This window comes from Mauremys reevesii, linkage group 5, assembly GCF_016161935.1.
Source record: "Mauremys reevesii isolate NIE-2019 linkage group 5, ASM1616193v1, whole genome shotgun sequence".
Classification (NCBI taxonomy): domain Eukaryota; kingdom Metazoa; phylum Chordata; order Testudines; family Geoemydidae; genus Mauremys; species Mauremys reevesii.
The window spans coordinates 69,017,229-69,040,611 of record NC_052627.1 but is presented as its reverse complement, the minus strand read 5'-3'; the positions used below and the strand labels follow the sequence as shown (position 1 = coordinate 69,040,611).

The window sequence follows — 23,383 nt, the reverse complement described above, 5'->3', positions numbered from 1 at the left end:
CAGGAGGTGACAGACATTTGACAGTTCTGTCAAACCTTCCCATACATTTGTGAGGGAGTGAATGAAACTTCCCCCATAATTTTCTGTAACCTAGGGAAAAGTGAACTAAACTGCATACCAGGAACCATGAGTTTTAGTCCCAGCTTTTCCACTGACAGCTGTTAATATAGCTGTACTCTTCACAACTTTTATTCTTAACCAAGCCTCAGAACCCTACCATACCAGGAGGCAACTGAGGAACTGAAGCTCTAGGGCTCTGCTAACTGGACTCATAGCACCACACCAATGGGAGATAAAATGGGAGATTTTACAATAAAAATACAGAACTTCTTCACATTCACATAACTGTAAAGACTGTAGGTTTGACATTCAGAAGTGCTGAGCACCCAGAACTCCAAATGAAGTCAATAGGAACTATAGACACTCAACATTGATGACAATCAGATCCTGTACATATTTTTGCTTATTGTACAATTGCTTAAATGACCATTTACATTGCATATTGAAGGAGCAATTAACAGGAAAGCAGCACTTCTATAAAAATATATCGAGACTAAGGACCATTAAGGTAGTTTGTGAATTTCCTTTAACAGTCCTGCTTTAGCAGCACTACAACCTCTATAAGGCCCCTATCAAAGCAGAGATCAAACTTTGCTGTGTGGTCTTGATTCTAAAACTCATCTGTTTTACTGGCTTGTCCCAGCTGGGAATTGTATCTTTGTCTCAATACTCCAGATGTCTTTGTGGTTTTATGCGCAGATGCACCTTTTCAGTATATTTCACATATAAATACTTTACAATATTATACACAGTGTGTCATTTATCATATAATTTAGGTCATTATTTAATCAGAGATTTTACTGCAGAGTCTATTGAATTCATGGAATATGTATGTATGACAAACACCATAATGGATGCATACTTTTGGTATTAGAAATGGATCATGTCATAGTTACATTTGTAACCTACTTTCCATTATAAGATTCATTTTGATACTCCTGCTCCCCAAAGTACTCTGAAAATATTTTCTGCCTGAAATTTCACGTGTGGTGTCTAGAAAAGGAGACTGTTTGGCTGTAAAAAGGGGGACAGAGGTTTAAGATTAATCACACAAGGTATTTTGAGAGACAGTACTGAAAAAAAAATCAACGTTTTGAAGGGTCTGACTATTTTGTAAAACCATATCACAAAGATACTTTGGTCTAGAAATGAGAGTTATCCCACCCACAGTACATACTTTATTTGTTAGTAGCAGATTAGCTCTTTTTTACCAGACTGTTTTCAATATAGTTGTGTGAAACATTTTGAAGTTATTCACTACAGATTTCTGAATATTCATTCTTTGAATGTTGACCATATAGTTTCCTCCTGAGTTCAGATTGTTTTGATGTTAGGTTTGGGTTAAGGTTGGACTTTAGTTTTTATTATACCCTTTGAATGTCCCTTACCCTGAAAGAGCTACTGCTTGAGCTATTTTGCATTGAGGCTTTCTTTTTAGTCCATACGGTCATCTGACCCTCCTAGTCAATGGCAGAGTTCCAGCAGCAATACCAAACCATCTTGGATAAATGAGTAAAAAAAAATTTTTTTTTTTTAATTTTGGGGTTTTCCTTTTTAAATTCGTCCCTTCCAGATTGTGCATTTTAACTATTCTTGGGCACATTGTCTAATGGTCATGGAAGAGTTTTAACATATTTTTACTTTCATTTTCATATCAATTTTACTTTATTTTCCTCATCATTTATATCTACTGTAGTGAGACTAAGGCCAAAAAAGTAAATAGAAATGTACCTAACTACATATTCTGTGCCAGGTATGGAAGAAGTTTAACAATCTCAAACAGACTTTTCACCAAGCATGTGCCATAACAAAAGGTATCTGCACTGTCTTGAAACTTTTCTATTATTACAAAGTCATGTGTTCATGTTTCAAAAAGTGGCAGAACATAGCAGTGACCATCTAGGGCCTTGTTGATGCTAATTACTACCGGTTTTACAGCAACTGCTGCTAAATGATGCAGCTATATCAGTGTTAGTAATGGCAGAAGTGCTAGTGTAGCCCAGGATCAGGCATAACACCAGGGTGTTGTGAAAATCTACATGTTGGGTAAAGGAAAGACCCTACTCTGAGCAGGTTTTCATGACACAATGGTAAAAATGCATGATCCCTGTATTAGGCATCTTTGCAGCTATTCTGTTGCTGTAAGACAGGTACTAAGTTTTCTAGTGCTAGACACATCCTAGAGTAATGTCATCCAGCATTTAAAAAAAAATCCCATTATTGCTATTGCACTGGTGCTAATAATGTTGGAAGCGTAAGGGTGGAGACGGGGCACTGGTGTTTAACACTGTTGCACCACATCATCTAATCTTACTCAGTGCAAATCTAGACACAGTAGTTAAAAATACTCCACCTGTGGCCAAACTGTACCAGTGCTTCTTCCTTTATTAGCAGCAATAGTGAAGCAACTACAGAGATAAAGAAAAACTTCAGGGACTAGGAGGACACATAAACAATACTAGTTTAGTTATAACAACATGATCCTATCTCAGCCAACTAAGGTGTGTTTAGTAATCCAGGGTGATAGACAGACACACTTTCATAGAACTGGTCACATTTATTTTACATCTACTTCTTTAAACACAGTGAAAAAAACCCATAACATTTGCACATATTTATTTTTTATTACTTATTTGAGGTTTACCTACAGTTTTCTCTAAGAATTAATTACAGAAACTGAAAAATTAAAAGTAACTTCTGAATAAAATTCACTCAGTGAAAAGGACAAATTGACTATAAAATAATCACATTGGAGGTGGAGGGGAAATGGAGATTCGGCAAGTCATTTGAACTCAGACATGACCATTTATAAAGGGATTTCAACATCTTTATTCTGATATTTGTCAGCTATTTCCTGCCTGCTGCTGGAAATTCTTGCTATAGATTTGCACATGTATATATCTCTGCCTATGCTCCAACAACTATGGAAAAAAATAAGACTTCTAAGCCAACTGAAAAAACATATTTACACACACACACACACACACACACACACACACAGAGTAACAATGAGTAGTAGTAATATTTTAATATGAACAAGAGCATGGGCCTAAACAACAATAGGGAAAATCTGTAATACATTATGAAGGTTATTCAGTTCTTAATGTGAATGTGCATATTATTACCCTGTTCACGATACTTAATTTTTGCCAATTTACTATAGACATAGTGCACTAACGTTACGACTTTTCTACATAACACATATAAACTACTATTCTATTCTATTCTATTCTACAGGAGCTAGTTTCTGCTATATCTATTTCAGAGCCTTTTGGAGAAGAGGTCTCAGCTCTTAATAACGGTGTCTAAAATGATAGCAGAAGGCATGGTCCTTTTTTACCTCCATTACTATGTCTTTCCTGGATTGTCTTTCACCTGCTGTGCAACTCTGTCTTGAAAGAGAGAGACTAGGGTAGGAAGAAACTCAGCTTGCATTGCTTCTAAGAATTAGGATTTATGTTCTTCACACCACTAGTAGTTTCTAATGATAGAGGATGTGATCATCTTGAGGCTGGAAAGACACTAGCTTCTGGGAAAACTGTGTGTGCTGCAAGTTGTCATTTTTTTCTTTTATACCTCTGAGTACTGAAGAGTTATAATTAATGGTGGGAATTCTTACACTCTCTGTAACTAAGCAATGCTTTATTGAATGAACATATACCGAGTTTCAAGAAGACATTATGTCTCAGATATTTCTACAACTTTGTTTTCCTTTTTGCCCCTTCCAAGACAAATTACTGAAATGAAAGAGACATCTAACTTATAAATAAGTATAATTATTTTATTGCCTTGCTTAATTAAAATTTGTAGCCTCAAAACTTATGGGAACTGGAGTCTGACTACTCTAATTGCCTAGGAGGACTGTTTTCCTATTATGAAGTTAGTGAATCCCTCATGCCACCATCAGAGCCTTCTTCAGACAACATATTGACAACCACAATATACATACCAATCTGCACCAACTATTATAAATGGCTCAATACTGATCTCAGGTATTTGGGTGGATGTTCCTTATAATTACATATGGTCAGCTCACTACCTGTGTACATTCATGCATACTGGTAGTAGGTGGTTGAATACAATATGACAAAGAGCATCAGACATCAAAAATGAGCTTTACGTATAGAATCTTTGGTCCAGGAGACATACATTGACTAGAGGCCAAGCTTAAACTAGGCAGTATAGCTAGCAGATAGGGCATTGTAGGAGGACTCAGGACAGCTGAGTTCAATTCCCATTTCTGCCAGTGGCCTTCAGGGTGACCGTGGACAAGTCACTTCCCTCCATGTGCCTCAGTTTCCACATCTGGAAAAAAATGGGAACAATGATACAGACTAAAGTGCTTTGAGATCTACTCATGAAAAGTGTGATAGAAGAGGTAGGTATTATTATTACTACATGATGTAAATGAACTGTACACAAACGATAGGACAGTACTTTACCTGGTAAGGCAGCCAGCAATTCTGCTTTGCCTTCTCCCTCTCAGAAAAAGAACAGTTACTGACCCTCCAGTAGCTGTGGTTCTTTGAGATGATGTAATCAGTGGGGGTGCACATGTGCCTCATGCATACGAGATTAAACTCTTTTGCACAGCGGGGCTGATGAATAGATATTCCTGAACAATATTTTCCTGCTTTGTTTCAGGACTTCCTGGACTTGCCTAGAGCAGTCTTTGTCTGTGGTACTGAGCCAGCCAACAGCCATGCTGATAGGTGCAGTGACTTTGGGTCTGTGTGGAGTATCTGTTCAAGGTGCTGTGAAATCAGATCTGGGCAGTTGGAAGCTGGACAGGTGTTTGGGTGGACATCTGTGGCCTGTCTTTCAACCAGAACTGCTTTGGACAGTAAGGACTACAAGGATGATTGTGGCTTCGTCTCATTTGATCTTGGATATTATCTTGGGGAATCAATGGAAAGGCACAAAGAAGGCCTTGAGACCAGTGTAGAAGATAGGCATCTGGTATCTATTCAGGTTTGTGCCCCTCCAGAACAAAAGTTTTGGCACTTGGCATTGTTGATGATGGTAATCAGGTCTATCATGGGAGATACCCAATGAAGGAATATTGGGTCTATAATGGACCTCCATAGCAACTATTCGAGGGGAAGAGCTGTGAACAGAACCCCTTTATGTACATTCTTGGGTTCCTGCAACCATCTCAGTGACAATCTGAGGCAGGATCAGGTCTTTCTTGTTCATTTGGTGTTTTGCTGGGGAATTGATTAATCTGAGCCAGAGTACCATCATAGAGCCAATAGAAGAAGTTTGGCAAAGGGTATAATGTGAGTGTATGCACGCATATGGCTTAGCTGCCCCAGATGACTCCATACCATCACAGTAGAGTCTGATTTCATTTAATGTACTATTGATTGCATGAACAAAAACCTGTCCTCAGGAAGATATGCTCTTGTGGACCTAGAGTCAATCAAAGCTTCTATGAACTTTATCTTCTGTGATGGGACAAGAAATGATTTTTCATAGTTCACCAGGAGGTCTATCTGGGAGAACAGGGGAAGAGCATATTATAGGCTTGATGCCATCTTCTGCTGCTTTATGTAACAGAAATAGGGTGACCCTCTTCCAGGTGAGAAAATCATATATAGTAAACAGGGCCTTGTACTTTTCATCTTGGGGAGGCAAATTAATATATCTTGCATCCAAACAGACCCAACTTCTTAGGATCTTTGTTCTTAGATAGGCCTTTTGTGGACTTGAACTTTTCCTGTACTGCCAAAACAACCAGAAGCCCTCAAATTGGGTGGGCATAGAATTATTCAAAGCCCTTTGGAGACATCTGTACCTCTTCTCCACTAGTTTAGAAGTAGGAGAAAGAATGGCCAGGGTTTGGTCAGCTGCAGGACCCTCTGATTGAAAGGGAGTGAGACCCTGGGCTGGAGTTGCAGTGCTTAAAATATAAAATAGTTTGTGGGATTTTTCCTGTATCAATGTCATTTCAATGTTTGTGGTCTCTGCAATGTGAGACAAAAGATCCTGGAATGCCTTGAAGCCATTGAGTGCTGGCTGGCTCTGGGACAGGCACCACCACTTCATCTGGTGAGGATGACATCTTGTGTAGAGATAGGGGTCAGTTGTTGATGTCCCTCCATTACCTCTTGCTCATGGGGGCCATTGTCCAGCTCATGTCAGTGGCCTGGCTAATGATGTCATTAAGGAACAGGATCTCCTCCTCTTTCTGGATGTATCAGAGGGATATCTGCTCCCAGACTCGAATGATGATAGTTCTCAGTAGGGCCGATACAGTCCTGGTGGCATGCTGTAGGGACACTGGCCTGCTAGAAGCTGGTTAGTTTGGTGCCGCTCACCCCCCAGCTGAGATGGAACTCTAAATGAAAGCCACCTGGTATGTTCCTTAAGATTGCTTTCAAAAGGCAGGGGTCAGGGATCTCTACTCAACACTGGAGAAAAGGAGTAGGATGGTGAAGTGAAGAGCTCTTCTTTCAGTGGTGGTGCTGTATGCGGACACAAAACTGGTATTGGCCCTGGTTCTGGTCACTGCTTGGTGTGGAGGATGTCTCTGCAGGGAACATTGAGTCTTGCAGGATGCATCTCAGCTCATTGCCAGGCTCATTCATGGGTATCAGTACTGGGTCTCATTTCTGCTGCATCTCTTCAGTTTTGGTGGAGGGCTTGGAGGCTCTGCCTTTGGATGAACTGTCTCTTGGGGACTATGCTCCCTGTTTGGAGCTATGTTTGAGCTCCCTCCAGCTCAGTCTCTTGATATCACCTTTTCGTGGCCAAAGGTTCTGATTTTGCTGCCGATGTGGAGACTGTCAGTGCTGAGTTGGTCAGTGTGGAAGTTGCCAGTGCTGGCTTTGTCAGTGGTGCCTCTCACCCTCTTTTCTCTGCCTTATCCTGGGGTATGGTGTCTGTTAAAGGCAGAATTGGTTGATGCTGGTACTTACTACCCTCTCTGGGCCCAAATTGACTCACAAGGACTGCTCTAGCAGGTGTAACTTGAGCTGGACATCCCTGGATTTGTAGGTTCTTGTGGAGACTGACTTGCACACAGAGCACCTATCTGAGATGTGGGTCTTTCCAAGGCTGAAGAAGCATTGGCTATGTCCATCATTGATGGGAATCAGTCTGTCATAGGACAGGCAGGGTTTGAACCCTGATGGTTTAATTCTAGTTCTGCAGTTTTTCATTGAAGTCTGTTTTCCTGAAGGACGATCCCTCACTCTCACAGACCTTGGGAGACAGGCCAGTCCTTGCTTACAGACAGCCCCCCAACCTGAAGCAAATACTCAGCAGCAACTACACACCACACAACAAAACCACTAACCTAGGAACCAATCCCTGCTACAAACCCCGTTGCCAACCCTGTCCACATATCTTTTTAAGGGACACCATCGTAGGACCTAACCACATCAGCCACACCATCAGGGGCTCGTTCACCTGCATGTCTACCAATGTGATATATGCCATCATGTGCCAGCAATGCCCCTCTGCCATGTACATTGGCCAAACTGGACAGTCTCTATGCAAAAAAGTAGATGTCTGATTTGTGTCCATTAAGAATTGTAACATTCAAAAACCAGTAGTAGAGTACTTTAATCTCCCTGGAGACACAACAATAGACTTAAAAGTGGCAATCCTTTAACAAAAATACTTCAGAAAAAGACTTCAACAAGAAACTGCTGAACTGGAATTAATTTGCAAATTGGACACCATCAAATTAGGTCTGAATAAAGACTGGGAGTGGATGGGTCACTACAAAAAGTAATTTTTTCTCTGCTGATACTCACACCTTCTTGTCAACTGTTGAGAACAGGCCACTTCCACCTTAATTGAATTGGCCTCGTTAGCACTGATCCCACACTTGGTAAGGCAACTCCCATCTTTTCATATATCTATATCGATATTGATATATATCGCTTACTGTATTTTTCAGTCCATGCATCTGATGAAGTAGGTTTTAGCCCATGAAAGCTTATGCCCAAATAAATTTGTTAGTCTCTAAGGTGCCACAAGGACTCCTCATTGTTTTTGCTGATACAAACTAAGACTGCTACCACTCTTAAACTTGTAAAGCTTTTCATGAGTTTTATCAATGATGCAATACTTCCATTTTTAAAATGGAAAAACTACCCTTCTACTAAGGTTGCATGAGATAACAGCTGTAGTCAGCAGGATTGCATCCAATTACACTGGGGATGGATATTTTCACATTTTGAAAAAGATGTGTATAAATTTAAAATGGTTACATGACAAGGAAGCTTGACAAAGAAAGGGGAAAATTTAAAACAATGGTGCAACATTTCCAAAACTGGACTGTGCTCAATGCAGACAGAGCCCTCAGGCCATATTAGCGTAAACATTTTTATACTAAGCACCAAGCCTCTTAATCCTGAATGATACCCTGCGTTCCAAGAAACAATCACAGCCTGTTTAATTTTCCTAGAAAGGCTCCTCTCGGGGTAGGCTTTGAATAATAAATGAAAGATCAATTGCAATGTACATGCTAAAATGAAAATATTCAGGGCTAAATTTTGTCTTTACTTACACAGTCTTCAGTGAAGATGCATGGATATAACTGAGGGTCAAATTTGGTCCTCATTCTGGACAAGTAGGAACAATTCCTACAACTGAAACTTTCCAGATTTGTTTTGCCACACCAACCTCTGTCTCTTCAACACACAAAATTTTCTGGTAAATATCTTCAAATGCAATTGAACAATACTTTCCATGGATACTGTATGAACTGGATTGTTGTTTATAAACAAACAACCAATTCAGTCAAAAGAGAGAAACAGAAACAGAAACAATCTCCTCAAAAGAAACACAGAATGTTTTACTGTTAATACAATCCACTGTAATAGAGGATACTTTGAAAATAAGCTTGATTCATTATTAGGCAAAACCTCAGACAACAAGACAACAAATGTAAAACATCTGCATAGTAGCGCCATTGTTTGTGAACTCTCCTATAAGGAAATTCTGCCCTAGTTTGACTATTAAGGACTTTCCCAACTTGTCCTAAAAAGTGGTATTTTTACTCGTGCCTATTTTCGTTTGGTTATCGGTCAAAAGGGGTCAAGTTAATTTCTATCCGAAGGAAACCAGCAGTAGTAATATTGCCAGTACTTGTTGAGACACAAGACATCGCCATACAATGCTCTCACAGACAGGAACCATTTTTCGTATCTCTAACACCATAAGGACATTTTTCAAAACATGTACCAGTAAGATAACAAATTCAGTCTGAGTTCAGAAAGAGAGGAAATTGTGCTCCTGTGTGCATTCATTGTTTAACAAGTCAAAGACACAGTATAGCTTTACTAGTAAAACTGAACTTAATGCCCCTGTTGGGACTATAATCAGAAAATTGAGTTTGGCACCTTACATTGCAGTCTGCACTGGTAATTCAAGAGTGTCACTTAAGCAATGCTATGAGTCCCTTACAATTGACGTATAACATGAAGAATTGAGCACAAGGCATTAAGTGATACTGTTGAGGGGAGAAAAGCATAACTTATAAATAGGCGAGGCACTGTTATTGGTAAAAGAACCATTGCTTGAATTTACAACTAGATTGCACAAAACATTACAGAATCCTGCATTAGCACAGCAATGGACCAACAGGTCTTCTGCATCTTTAACATCTATTAAAGTACAAGGACAGCTAAAGACTGTGTCTATTGGTATGTCCATTGGATTTCATTTTCATGTACAGTACGCAAGACCAGGAGGTCGGACTGCTTTCTTCAAAGACTTATGCAGAGATTTCTTTTCTTTAAATCCAGAATTAAGGCTTTTAAAACTGCAATAGCATAATACCATACGCATATAAAAATGAAAAAAGAGGCAAAAGATTAGTCCTAATTAAAATCAGATAATTTGTTTACTATATGCAGATATTAGGTTATCTAATGCTGTAGTACCATCCGATTTATATAGATTTAGTGGGGCAAATTTTCATTATGATGTACTCAGAACTCATTAAAATTATATAGTGTTTGACTAAGTAACAGGACATCCAGAATTTACCAGATTCAATTTAGAGATGGGCTGGGGTTGTCAGATTTCTAATCACAGAAAATCAAACACTCTTGCCCCACCTCTTTCCTGAGGCTCTGCCCCTGCCCTGCCCCTTCTTCGAGGCCCTGCCCCCTACTTACTACAAACCCCCTCCCTCTGTTGCTTGCTCTCCCCCCACTCTCACTCGCTCTCACTGGGCTGGGGCAGGGGGCTGGGGTGCAGGAGGGGTGAGGGCTCCAGAATGAGGCTAGAAATAAGGGGTTCAGGGTGCAGGGGGGCTCTGGGCTGGGGAAAAGGGGTTTAGAGTGCAGGAGAGGCTCAGGGCTGGGGCAGGGGTACGGCAGGGGGTGCAGACTTTGGGGTGGGGCTGGGAATGAGGGGTTTGGGGTGCAGAAGCAGGATCAGGGCTGGGGCAGGGGTTTGGGGTACAGGCTCTGGGAGAGAGTTTGGGTGTAGGAGGGGGTGTGGGCTCCGAGAGGGGGCTCAGGGCTGGGGCAGGGGGTTGGGGTGCAGGAAGGGGTGAGTTCTCCGGCTGGGTGACGCTTACCTCAGGCGGCTCCCAGTCGGCAGCACAGCGGGGCTAAGGCAGGCTCCCTGACTACCGTGGCTTCGTGCGGCTCCTGGAAGCAACCAGCATGTCTGACTCCTAGGCGGAGGGGGCAGGGGGCTCTGCGTGCTGCCCATGCCCACAGGTGCCACCTGTGCAGTTCCCATTGGCCATGGTTCCCAGCCAATGGGAGCTGCAGAGCCAGCGCTTGGGACAGGCCATTGCATGGAGCCCCTGTGGCCACCCCTGCAAATAGGAGCCGGAAATGCTGACTGCTTCCAGTAGCCGTGCAGCTCCGCTGCGCCACCAACCAAACTTTTAGCAGCCCAGTCAGCAGCCACCAGGTTAGCTTTTTGACTGGGTGTGCTGATCAAAAACCAGACACTTGGCAACCCTAAGATGGGCTGATTAATGAAGTTAGTTGATTATCTCAACTCCATTGTCTTTATCTTTAAAAAGAAGAAATGAAATGAATCTCTCTGTAGAAATGTAAGAAGCTTCTGATCAATGGAATATACACTGTAGCTGTAAGTTTGCATCTGAGCTAGTTGATAAGATAACTTAATGAAAACAAATATCTGAGATTAATTTAATGGCTAAGAATCTAGTTCCAAGCCTTTGTGAGAAAGTATTGAAACTCATTACCTCCTCATCAGCCTGCCAGTACCCAGAGATCAGAGCTTTTCTGGAGCACCTTTATTTGCTGAGGATCATTGCCTCATGTAAGGCCATGTCTACACTAGTGAGCTTATGGTGGCACAGCTGTACCAATGCAGCTGTGCCGCAGTAAGATTGCTTGTGTAGCCGCTCTATACTGATGGGAGTGAGCTCTCCTATTGCCATAATTAAACCACCTCCAACGAGCGGTGGTAGCTATGTCAGCAGGAGAGCATCTCCCACCAACATAGCGCCAGTGTAGACAGCACTTCTGATGGTGTAATTTATGTTCCTCAAAGGGATGTTTTTTCACACCCTGAGTGATATAAGTTATACCAACAAAAGTGCTAGTGTAGACTAGCCTTAGTCTTGTATATTTGAGACAAGGTGGGTGAGGTAATATCTTTTACTGGGCCAGCTTCTGCTGGTGAAAGAGACAAGCTTTTAAGTTACACCTCTTCTTCAGGTGCAGGAAAGGTAATCAGCGTGTCACAGCTCAATACAAGGTGAAACAGACTGTTAAACATATGGACTTAACTCATGGTGCAAGAGATCATTCAAGATGAAGTGGGAAACTAACCTCTGCAGTAATAAGACAAAGGAAGGTCAGTGTGGAAGTGATGATGTTGTAATGAAACAAAGCCAGTGTTTCCACTGAGTTCATGATTTTAAGTGTCTAGCAAAGTTATGAATTAAAGCTCCCAGGCTGGTCTTATCTTTCCCAGATCTGAAGAAGAGCTCTGTGTAGCTCAAAAGCTTGTCTCTCTCACCAACAGAAGTTGGTCCAATAAAAAACAAAATATTACCTCACCCACTTGGTCTCTTTCATATCTTGGGCCCAGTATAGCTACCACCACACTGCAAACAACATCAGATATTTGGGGCATTTTGATCAGCTGACAGGTTGAACTCATTTTTTTGGGGGGGTAACTTTTTGTAACTGCAGGAGCATTCTCTCCTTAAAATAACGTATGTAAACAAACCCTTGAAAATGAAATTAAAGTAACAAAAAATAATAATTTATAACAATTCTATGTGGTTGAGGTTTTCTTTTTATGAGACTGTCAGCTTATTCATGCTGGATGCCGGAACCATTTTAGAATCATGCCCTGCAGTTCCAATCAATGATATCACTCTCTTAAGAGACTCCTTTTATAAACATAAGAATGACCCTATTAAAAGTATGTACTTCTAGGAGAGACGAAAAGGAGAGAGAAAACAAGAATTAATAATGAACTTTCACGATCCTAACACGTTCTCCACCTCACTCCCCAGAACATTGGGATTCCTAGTACTGATGTTAACGCTATTGTGCTACTTATTTTACTTTCTTACAATTCTTAATGACATTTATTTAAACAACTTTGAATTTTAACTCAACCAAATCTTGTGTCTGTATTACATGTCAGTGATGGGCCCTGTATTTCCATCCCATAGTAGCCTGGCTCTCCACTGGGCCCAGCTGATTCCAAGAATAGTTGGGTTTGTTGCAAAAAGAATCAGCTTGTGCTTTGAGTGTATACTTGGTGGAAAGAGAGATGGCAGAAGATAATGCAGTCCTTTGCAGATCCTAAACCTCTCATCTGGGCCTCAGAGGTTAGGGCAGCATTGGGGACTGGAGCTTTCCTGCTGAGGCTTTTGAAGAGCCACAGGGGAGGCTTTTTTCTCTCAGATTCCATTTTGATGTCCTTTGAGAGTGCAGTTCATTGCCTCCTCCATTTGTTAGTTATCTGAGGTGGATGTTGCCTCCTGCATGGAGCTGAGAAACACTGCACACCTCTCACTGCTTCCCTAGCATTCTTCTCCAATATCTGAAATGGTCTGGATTACAATGTGGTTGCCCCTCTGGACAGAGTAGGCTTCTTTAACCTTAAAGCCTGACTGAACCCAACATTCCAATGAGCTTTGTGTCCTGGATAACCACTAATTATAAAAACAAACAAACCAACAAACAAGCAAACCTTATATCAGCAAAATTTCTGGGCACAGACAAATAGCAACACAAATGGCCAATTAGCTGCACTGGAACCAAAACACTTCTTATACCCAGAATAAGCCCTTCTTCTGAACAGGACATTCTGCATAATCTACAATCAGAAAGGTAAATACTATATACTGAATGAATATGCACTTGGACAGGGACACTCAAAATGATTCAATTTCCTTTTAACATCTGTGATAAATAATTTAAAACAGGATTGTCATGGCAAATAAGTGAAGATCTTTTGCAGTGAGAATTTAAATTATTTTTTTCTCTAGTTACTAATTAATTATCTTGTTAAAAAGATCTCATTATTATGTGGGATAGCATGATGCAGATTTTCTTTTGTACCAATTATTAAGGATAAAAGCCATTTCATTGCAGATGGTCCACCTAAAATATTACTAACCACTTAAGCCATTAGGTAAGCTTTCAATAGAGGGCTTATATGGTGCAGAGGCCCTATTACAAAAAATGGAATAAATTGCACAATAGGGGAGCTGTAATTCTGGGAACAGTATATTTAAGGTATTTTTTTTTGTTTTATTGGCACAAAGAAGCTTATGATGAAAAACACAAACGTTCATTGTGTTCATATAATACATAAGTGGAACTGATTGGCTTTTCACCTGTGGAAAACCGATCTGGAATCTATTTAGCTGTAAATTAAACAAATCCAGTTTGTGGCCTGGGGAGAGTAGTAGAAGCAAGTGAATTTCTCTTCTCTTCGCCCCCTCCCTCCCCTTACCCCCATGCAGTGGCAGATATAACATGATGGCTAGTCTAAAATGAAGAACCAGACACAACGCAAACAGAAGTTTCTCCTAAGGAACAGCCAGGGACAATAACTTGTATTGAACAGCATCAAAGCTTCTTCGATTCCAAGGCCAGAAGGGACCACTGTGATCCTCTAATCTGACCTTCTGTATGACACAGGCCATAGAACTTCACAAAAAGAATTCCCAGACCAGATCTTTTAGAAAACTAACCAATCTTGATTTAAAAATTGCCAGTGATGGAGAATCCACAAAAAGATGGACAGATTCTAGCAATATGCCATCTAACCTTTTTTAAATTTTTGTCCAAGGTGGGACTTGAATATTGGCTGGGCTGGTCAGGTTCAAAGGACTAATGCTTATCCCCTTGAGCTATCCAGCTGGTGTAAAGCTCTCAGGTAGGTCACGTGACCTGGAAATATTTAAAAAATGGACTAGACAAAGTACAAACACACACACCCCCCGAAGTGTTTATTTTAGCATGAGAGGGACAGGCTATACATTTGTGTTAAATTATGTTTAAGACTGCGAGTCTGTCACGGAGGTCATGGACTCCATGACTTTCCAGGAGCTCCATGACTTCTGCAGCAGCCGGTGCGGCTGACCTCAGGGCCACCCGAGCAGCTCAGGCAGCCCCAGGACAGCTGCACCAGCCACTGCTGGGGCTGTCTTGGGCCACTGCACCCCCCCACCCCCAAACAGCAGTGGCAGTCTCGGGTTGCAGCCCCCTCCCCCCAGCACTAGCAGCAGTCTCAGGCTCTGCCTCCCCCCACCCAAGCACCAGTCCTGGGATGTGCGTCCCTCCTCCCCCCCAAGCACCTGAGATTTAGTCGTGATATATAGTAATATAGTACACGTCATGTACAGGTCACGGGCAGTGAATTTTGTTTACTGCCTGACCTGTCCATGACTTACTAAAAATACCCATGACTAAATCTTAGCCTTAATTATGTTCTTACTTCTTTTCAGTGATCTCTGGGCAATAATACTGTTCATGGCATGCTTTTAAAGAAAGCCGCAAAACTATAATTATGGGGAAAAAAATAATGAACAGCATTCCCCCCATTATTCTAACATGCTGTATGGAACAATCTTGCATTACAATGAGTGGACTTTATAATCTAGTATGAACATAGTTGATGTCTATAATTCTATTAACCCCAGCAAAAAAGCCAACCAAACCAACCAACCCACCCACAAGCCGAGTTTTATTAGCCTTGAGCTTGACTATGTGAAAGGGTGTTTTGTAAGAAGCTTACTTTTTAAAAAAATATATAAATAATGAAACTCATGCTTCGATTCCAACCATAATCTGACAGGAATTATGAAGAAAGAATAATCCACATCTAGGAAGCCTATTACTGAGTTTCTTGTACCTTCTGCTGAAGCATCTGATATTGCTCTCAGAGACAGTATATCGGACTTTGTCTTTACTCCAAAAAGCATATTCATACATCAAGAGGTCTCTCTTGCTGTAAGTCCTAGTGGAGACAAGGCACAGCTAGGATTTACTATAGTGTAGCTAGGTGAGGTAAACCTCAGTTGGTACAGGTTTGACCTTGACTACTTAAATCAAGGTATAAACTAGCTGTGCCTTGTCTCCACTAGGACTTTACAGCAGGAAAGCGGATTATGTAAAAACACACCTTTTTGTAGTGAAGCCATGGTCTTCTATTCCATAGATGCACATCCTCTCTTTAAATGCCACGACAATTACTATCAGCAGTTGCCTGCCACCTTAAAAATACACCTCTACCTCAATGTAATGCAACCCGATATAACACCAATTTGGCCATAACATAGCGCTCGGCGAGGGACGGACGGAGCTGGCGCTCCGGTGGATCAAAGCAAGTTCAATATAATGCAGTTTCACCTATAACGCGGTAAGATATTTTGGCTCCTGAGGACAGCGTTATATCAAGGTAGAGGTGTAGCTGAGACAGAGAACAGAAGAACCATACAAAACTGCCCTTTGATAAGCAGCCCACAAGTCTATACTGAAAATGGAATTTTAGGTTTGCAGGATACAGAAGACAAGACTAAAGAAGTTATGGGACTGTACCAGAGTGAGGGCTAGCCTGGATGACAATGTCCTTCCTCCATGTGTGCAAATGGATAGGCACCAAATCACCTTCTGCCCTTTCCAATGGTACTCTGGACACTTTAAAAGTTAGCTGACTTTTATTTTAACCTTAAAAGATGTTTTAGAGTTGGGTTGGTTTGAGCTAAACTAAAATTCAGAGCAGTTCAAAACTGGTTTGTCCATCCCTCCATATAGTGGTATTCTGATAATTTTATGTGGAACAGGAACAAAAAAATCATCAAGAGGAAGGCACCAGAAAAATCACAGAGAAATGGGGGGAAGGGTACACCTTGAAAAGTAAGCGTGCTGTTGACAGCAGATCTAATGCTTTCAGCTTGTGTACAATAGCTCATTAAACTATTGTTCTTACAGTAGGGAAGATAAAATAAGGAAAGGCAAAGAAGCAGTTGTCCTCCATAATGAGTTAAGTTATACATCCTGAAGTGTGTTCGGACACCCAACTCTGATGACAAATTGCACTGATAAGTATTTTTGTTTGGTTGCAACTATATTTATTTCTCCACACTTTTTCTGTTTTGCGTGCCAGGATTCTCATGAGTCCATACACTAAGACTGGTCACATTAATTGTATTCTCACTCCCTAAAGACAGCGCTGTTTGAGGCCATCATTTTTAGATCATTTTTGAAAACACCAGAGATTAAATAAATCCAAAAATATTCAGACTGATTCAAGAATATTAAAATGCCAAAAACCCTATTTTTGTCTAGTTAAATTCAGAAATTTTTTTTCCTAAATGAGAAGCATTAGCACATCATCCTCACTGTCCATGCAATACTTCATACATTAGTTATGTCTGCTGTTTTATCCTGGGGGAGATATTTGGTCCTCTGGAGCCTGGTGCTAAGAAATACCATCTGAAGAACCACTTTCTCTTACATTTTAATTTTGATATTTGAAAATCTACAAGAATTCTTCAAAAAGGGAAAGCACAGATTGATTACCATACTTCTAATTAGAGGAAATGTTTTTGACCTCTAGTTGACCTAAAATATTCTCTTGTTATTATTTAGCAGCACAATCCACTTCCCTAATGAATTACTTAGAATGACTGAGTGGGAAAAGATCTTCAGCACACTTGGAAATGTGCTACAGTATCTTGCTATCACAGTTGGAACACCTTTTATGCATATTAAGCAGTTCTAAAACACTTTCCAGATGTGAAGAGAAACACACAGCTTGATTTGCAACAGTCCTAAATGATCACTTTGTGTTTTTCTTATTTTTCCTGTGCCACAAGGGTCTTGCTGCCATTTTGCCCTACTTCTGACTAGAAGACTGTACACAATGTAGCTTTCTCAGTAACCACCACCAAGGGTTCACTCTAAAATGATTAACAGGAAGGTATTCAGATAGCTGTTCACCCTTTCCTTGGAACCTAACTATACTATCTCAGACATATCCAAACCTCATGGACCCGGATCTGAGAAATTATCTGGTAGCTCTTGAACCAATTCTTTGTCCTATAGCAGTATATCACATTGATTCACAATCACAGTGGGGTGATTCTCAGCAAATAATGGGTTCATTTAGATGTATTAATAAAAAACTCTATCCTATATGCCATGTAAGTAACTGATGTGAATTCTGTTATGCATCAGATAATTAACTGAGAGACCAGCTTTTGAGCTTACACAGTGCTCTTCTTCAGGTCTTCAGCTCTGCGACCACTTGAAAGCTTATCTCTCTCACTAAAAGAAGTTGATCCAGGAAAACATATTACCTCACCCACCTTGTCTCTCTAATATCCTGTGACCAACACAGCTACAACACTGAATACATAATAAACTGACCTGCAAATGCAGTTTCCTCATTGTAGCAAACCAATGTACACCCAGCTACTTTAGATGAGGCATGTTCCTTTGGGCAGAATGAGTGGCAGGGAGGGTCCATAGTTTCATACACCACCCACCCAGCTAAGGTCACCATATGGGTGTGAAGTTAATAGAAAATTGGTTAGCAGCAGCATGCAGCAACATTGTTACAGTTGGGAAGAAATCTTGTGATTATCTACCAATGCCGCCAACTAGAGTACATGTAACAAACAAAAAGCCAGAAATTTTTTTCCTGTAGCTGATTAAATGGAGGACTTCAGTAGTTTAACAAAACCACAGAGAAGGTAATCAGCACAATATAGTTGAGGGACCCAGGTTAATTTTATACATTGCCAAAAGTTGCATCATATTAGGGACATATAACAAGTCAGATTAGATTACTGTATTTGGGTATATAGCTGACGTTTCTGTTTTAGCTACATAAGCTAAATGTTAGGACATTTATATTCTATCTATAATATTTTAAGTCTACTAAGATCATATCTATTCATGTTGTTTCTATTACTGGCAGCTAGAAATATGTACCTAGTAATACAGTTAAATTAAAATGTTAATCTTAAACACTGCTTTTCAGTACAGGCAAAACTCCTGTCCTAAAAACAAATAATAGACAGTACCCCAGAGTTAATCTGTGTCTCAGGAGCTTGTTTTGTAACACGGGTTTTCACTTTCACACTAGCTCAAACCTGTTTCATGGAAATAAGATGCCCTGAAAATCTTTTTTCTAATTATTTCCATTGCATAGAAACAGAACCTCCTGGTATTTCTAAGATAGCCTGGTTAAATATAGCAAGCAGATCTCATGTTTTGTGGGGCATTTTCCTTTGGTATGCAGCTAATATAAATAAAATGAGTGGAGAGAAGCTGGCAGTGTTCCACTGAGATTACGTCACTCTTCCTTAATAGGAAGCCTCCCTGCAAGTTAACATCTTGCTTTAAACACTCAAAGGTGCCCACTTAGTTCTCAGTGAGGATCGTCATATAAGGGTGATGTTTTAATTGGAAGAGCAATGGAACGCAGCAGGGGCCTGGTAATCTTACTCTCATTACTTTCTCAATGGTGGAGCATTAGTACAACACTGAAAAATCACTTTTGAATTTCAGCAGAGCAAGAGTGTTTAATCAGAGTACAGAGAGTCATGATCTAGTAGTCTGAACATTAGACTAGGAGCCAAAAACATTATGCTCTTATCCTGGGCTTGATACTGACTCTCTGTGGTCTTGAAAGAGACAAACCTTTCTGCTTCAGATTCTCAATCAATAAACAACCACCACCTAATCTACAACATTAGGTTATTAGGAAAATAAATTAGTTAATGCTCATGAAGTGCTATGTAAATGGTATTATTATTAATTATTTTTACTAAGGCCAGACGATGTACATTCATTGTACTGCAGATCAAAATCCTGCTTCAAGACTGCATGCAGTAATGTATTTAGTTTGCACAGCATTTCATCCAGAGTGAACATTTATCTACTCAGTGCCAGTTTACCCACTGGAGTATGAAAAGCCAAAGTAGGCCATTATCTTTGCCAAAAGGGCTTGCAATGATTTAACTGAATGACTCCCAATGTCTTTAATGAGAATTGTGCTACATACAGTGCTTTGAAAATTTACAGGAACTGAAGTCACAGCAGAGAGAAGTGATTTTAAATTGTATTATTTATTGATCCACCTGAAGGCATCTGATGAAGAATCTCTGGCTGGTTAACCAGTTTAATTGAAAATGAGGATGTTTGACTTAATTTGTGGCTTAACTGTCAGAGTAACAAACCTATAATCAGGGCCGGCTCCAGACCGCAGCGCGCCAAGCGCGCGCTTGGGGCGGCATTTTGCCGGCAGGGCAGCAGGCGGCTCCGGCGGACCTCCGGCAGGCATGACTGCGGAGGGTTCGCTGGTCCCGCGGCTCGGGTGGACCTCCCACAGGCATGACTGCAGAAGGTCCGCCGGAGCCACCTGCCGCCCTGCCAGCGCACCCTCCGCAGGCGCATCTGGAAGAGGTCCCCCGGAGCTGCGGGACCGGCAGCGCGCCCCCTGCGTGCTTGGGGCGGCCGAATTCCTAGAGCCGCCCCTGCCTATAAGGAACAATATTAACAGGGCCAACTTCATCCTTGGTGTAATTCCACTGATGAATGAAATTAGCTCAGTACAAAAAAAATTGTTTTCATCATCCCAAAACTATACAGAAAGCTATTAGCCACAGCCAGTGCTTATTTTTTAGAAGACTTTTTTTTGTTTCCAATCAGTACCCGGACCTCCTTTCCAGGGACTAGAAAGGAGAATAGTTTTAAATTCAAAACATAGATGTAAATAACAATGCAACTGTGTTTATAGCAAACACTAAATCAAATGAAAATTGCAATAAAACTTGACCTAAATAGTTGATGATCACTGCATGACGCAATTGCTGTTTAGTAAGTTGTTGTTTTAGTTCCCTGTTGAGTTTCGAGTATTGTCCCATGGTATGTTGTCATTGTGGAAACAGAGAAAACATCTGTTAAAATGAGCTTTAATGGAAAAAATTCAACTGACATTCTCTCTCTCATCTGTTTTAACAATGTATTACACAAGTTAGTTTACTATATATAGCAGCCAGGAAAGGAACTATCATTTGACCTATACTCTAGCTGGACATGAAGTTGTGTCACATTTATCATCATTTTATAGTATCATATAAAAGGGAAATGCCAACATTTTCTGAACTTGTGCAAATGCAGTTAGACACCTAAATCAGTAGCTTGATTTTCAGAGCACATGCATCTGCCACTGAAGTTATATAGTGGGAGCATTAGGTAATCTACATCTCTTAAATCAGGCTACTTATACAGGTGCCTAACTTTCTTCACACAAGTTTGAAAATTTGGACCTAAAAGTGCAATAATTTATTTTAAGAATACTTTTCACATTTCATCTGTTGCTTTTGGAGCAAGCTTGCAGTTGAATTCAAATATCTTGTTAACTTGTGATTACTCAGATGGTAAGGATGGCACCTGGTTTTGGTAATGGGATGTGAATTGCTTCACTCTAGATCAGTGGTCTCCAAAGTGGGGTGCGCGCAAGAGGATCCTTAGGGGTGCACGGCAGGAGGTGCCCCCCCCCTTCGTCAGTTCGGGCGGGAGTCTGAGTAGCTTTTTTTTTTTTTTTTTTTGCTTCAGCAAAAATGGTAGATCTGGTGCGGCAGGGGGTGCATGCTCAAAATGTTTTTACTGATAGGGGTGCGTGATCAAAAAAGTTTGGAGACCACTGCTTTAGATCACCCATTTAAATCCAGTAAGTAGTGACAGAAGTGGCAAACGTCTGCTGCATGTTTGGTACCCGATGTGAACTGAGTCACTCTCAGTTCAGTTCCCAGAAGAGTGGCCTCAACAGCTAAAAATACCATCACCCGTCTTTGCAGACTCAGCAGAGAAGACAGAAACTGTCACCCCTGGAAGTGATCTCTCCATGTGAAAATTGAGGCTTAACAGCAGGACAGTGTGGGAAATCTTTCACTGCCACTATCTGCTCTGTGGATAGGTTATTTTGGTGTCAGAGGTGTTACTCTGGCGTCTTTCACAAGCATTAACTTCATATGCAAATCTGAATAGCGCTTGCAGTTTTGTACAGTAACAGATAACAAATAATGGAGATGAATGACAGATCTCTTGCTTCAGTCTCAATCATATAAAAGAGAAAGGAATCAATTTAACCCCTGTTGAAAGAAATGGCAGAACTACTATTGCTTTCAGTAGGCGCAAGAGTGAGCTCTCAGTTATGTATATGCACAAAATACAGCATCTGCACTCTCCATCCCTAACAGAGTACCTCTACATTAATTCCGAAAGCATGAACATCACTTTATTCATTATGTAGTAGATGTAAACATGTTTTTTTCTAAATTAGTGACAGCTATTTGCATTTTTGCTATTGCAACAAATAAACGTAATTTTCCAAAAGCAAAATCAGCTGTGCAAGCCCTCTCAACTGTTTGAAGGTACTGCTTCATTATCTGAGGAGCAAGGGGTTAACACTGGTATAATAAGTCCAAATGTAGGGTCTTTACATTGATATTGTAGATATAGGATAATACATAGATCCTCCGAGTTTCAGTAGATGTAGCTCCTGGTGCTAACAACTAGTGAAAATGCTGGAATACTGCTCAGCTTGTTCACCATAACCTGATTTTGATATCACTTATATTCCTCATTCCAGGACATTGTCCTCAAGTCTCCAGATTTCTTTTGACTTCTTGAGATGAGAGGTTTTCAATCCCTTTGTTTAAAAAAAACCCCAAGGTAGTAGTTTATTCCCATTGGATAGTTTTTTTTAAAAAAAATCACATGCTTTAGCTAAATGCCACAAAGGCTTTTCTATAATCTGGAACATTCTGGGACCAGTGTACGTTTACAAAAACAATACTTCAATTTCACTGTGACATTCAAACACCTTCTTTTCCCTTTATAGTTCACACTGTTTGAACTTCTCATTTTACTACTGTTATTCAACAATTTGATTGCCTGCCTTTAAGGGGAAAATATTAAAGAGACAGTAAAAATTTCTGCCAAGTACTTAGGACCTAGAGAAATCTAGTAAAGTGAGTGTATTTAGCTTTAGATGTGAATTCTGCTTTGCAACATTCGCATAGGACAGACTGAAGGCCAAAATAAATGAAACCGTGACAGAAATTGTATCACCAAAGGGTGAGAAATGGCTAGAAAAATGTCACTGCATACTGCTGTCATTATTAAACAGAAATACCAAAGATCTTGGGTGAAATCCTGGCCCCACTGTGGTCAATGGCAAAACTCCCGAAGACTTTAACAGGGCCAGGATTTCACCCATTTTCAGCCACTATAAAAGGATAAGGAATAAATCTTAAATATAGGCAGTTAAAAATAATAATTTCTCTCAAATGAATACTACCAAATACAGTTTAGTTGGCTGTGGCTCAAGACTTATCAGTGTTAATTTTCAGCAGCATCTTCATCACTGCCTCAGTACTGCCAGTCTTGAAATTTCTTTGGCTATTTTGGATTGGGAAACTGAGGTTATTAGAACCCTTTAAACATTTTTAAAATTGCTTCTGTCATCATTTCCAGCCACATAATCTGGTTTAAACAGACATCAGACATAGGTTAAACCAGCAGAACACCATGCACAATGCACTCACACTTCAATTGATTCCATGTTCCTTAGTTTTTTTAGACCAATGTATTTGGCAAAGCAACACTGAAAGTAACCCTAATTTGATTACTGGAGGACAAGATGTTCATTTATGATACTAGTCAGGCCTTGCTTCAGTCATTTGAAATGCAAATAGTACCTTGAGGGCTGAGAAAGAATTTGATTAGCAAAAATCACAGATTTCTGAACTCTTCATAGATTCCAAGGCCAGACAGGACCATTGTGATAATCTAATTTGATCTTCAGTGCAACACAGGCCAGAGAA

The 23,383-nt window shown here is 40.5% G+C and overlaps 1 protein-coding gene across 6 annotated transcripts in view; it reads right to left on the bottom strand.

Moving 5' to 3' along the window:
• Positions 1 to 23,383, bottom strand: part of PALLD (palladin, cytoskeletal associated protein) — a 321,327-nt gene that overhangs the window by 59,602 nt on the left and 238,342 nt on the right. The window lies entirely within an intron of this gene.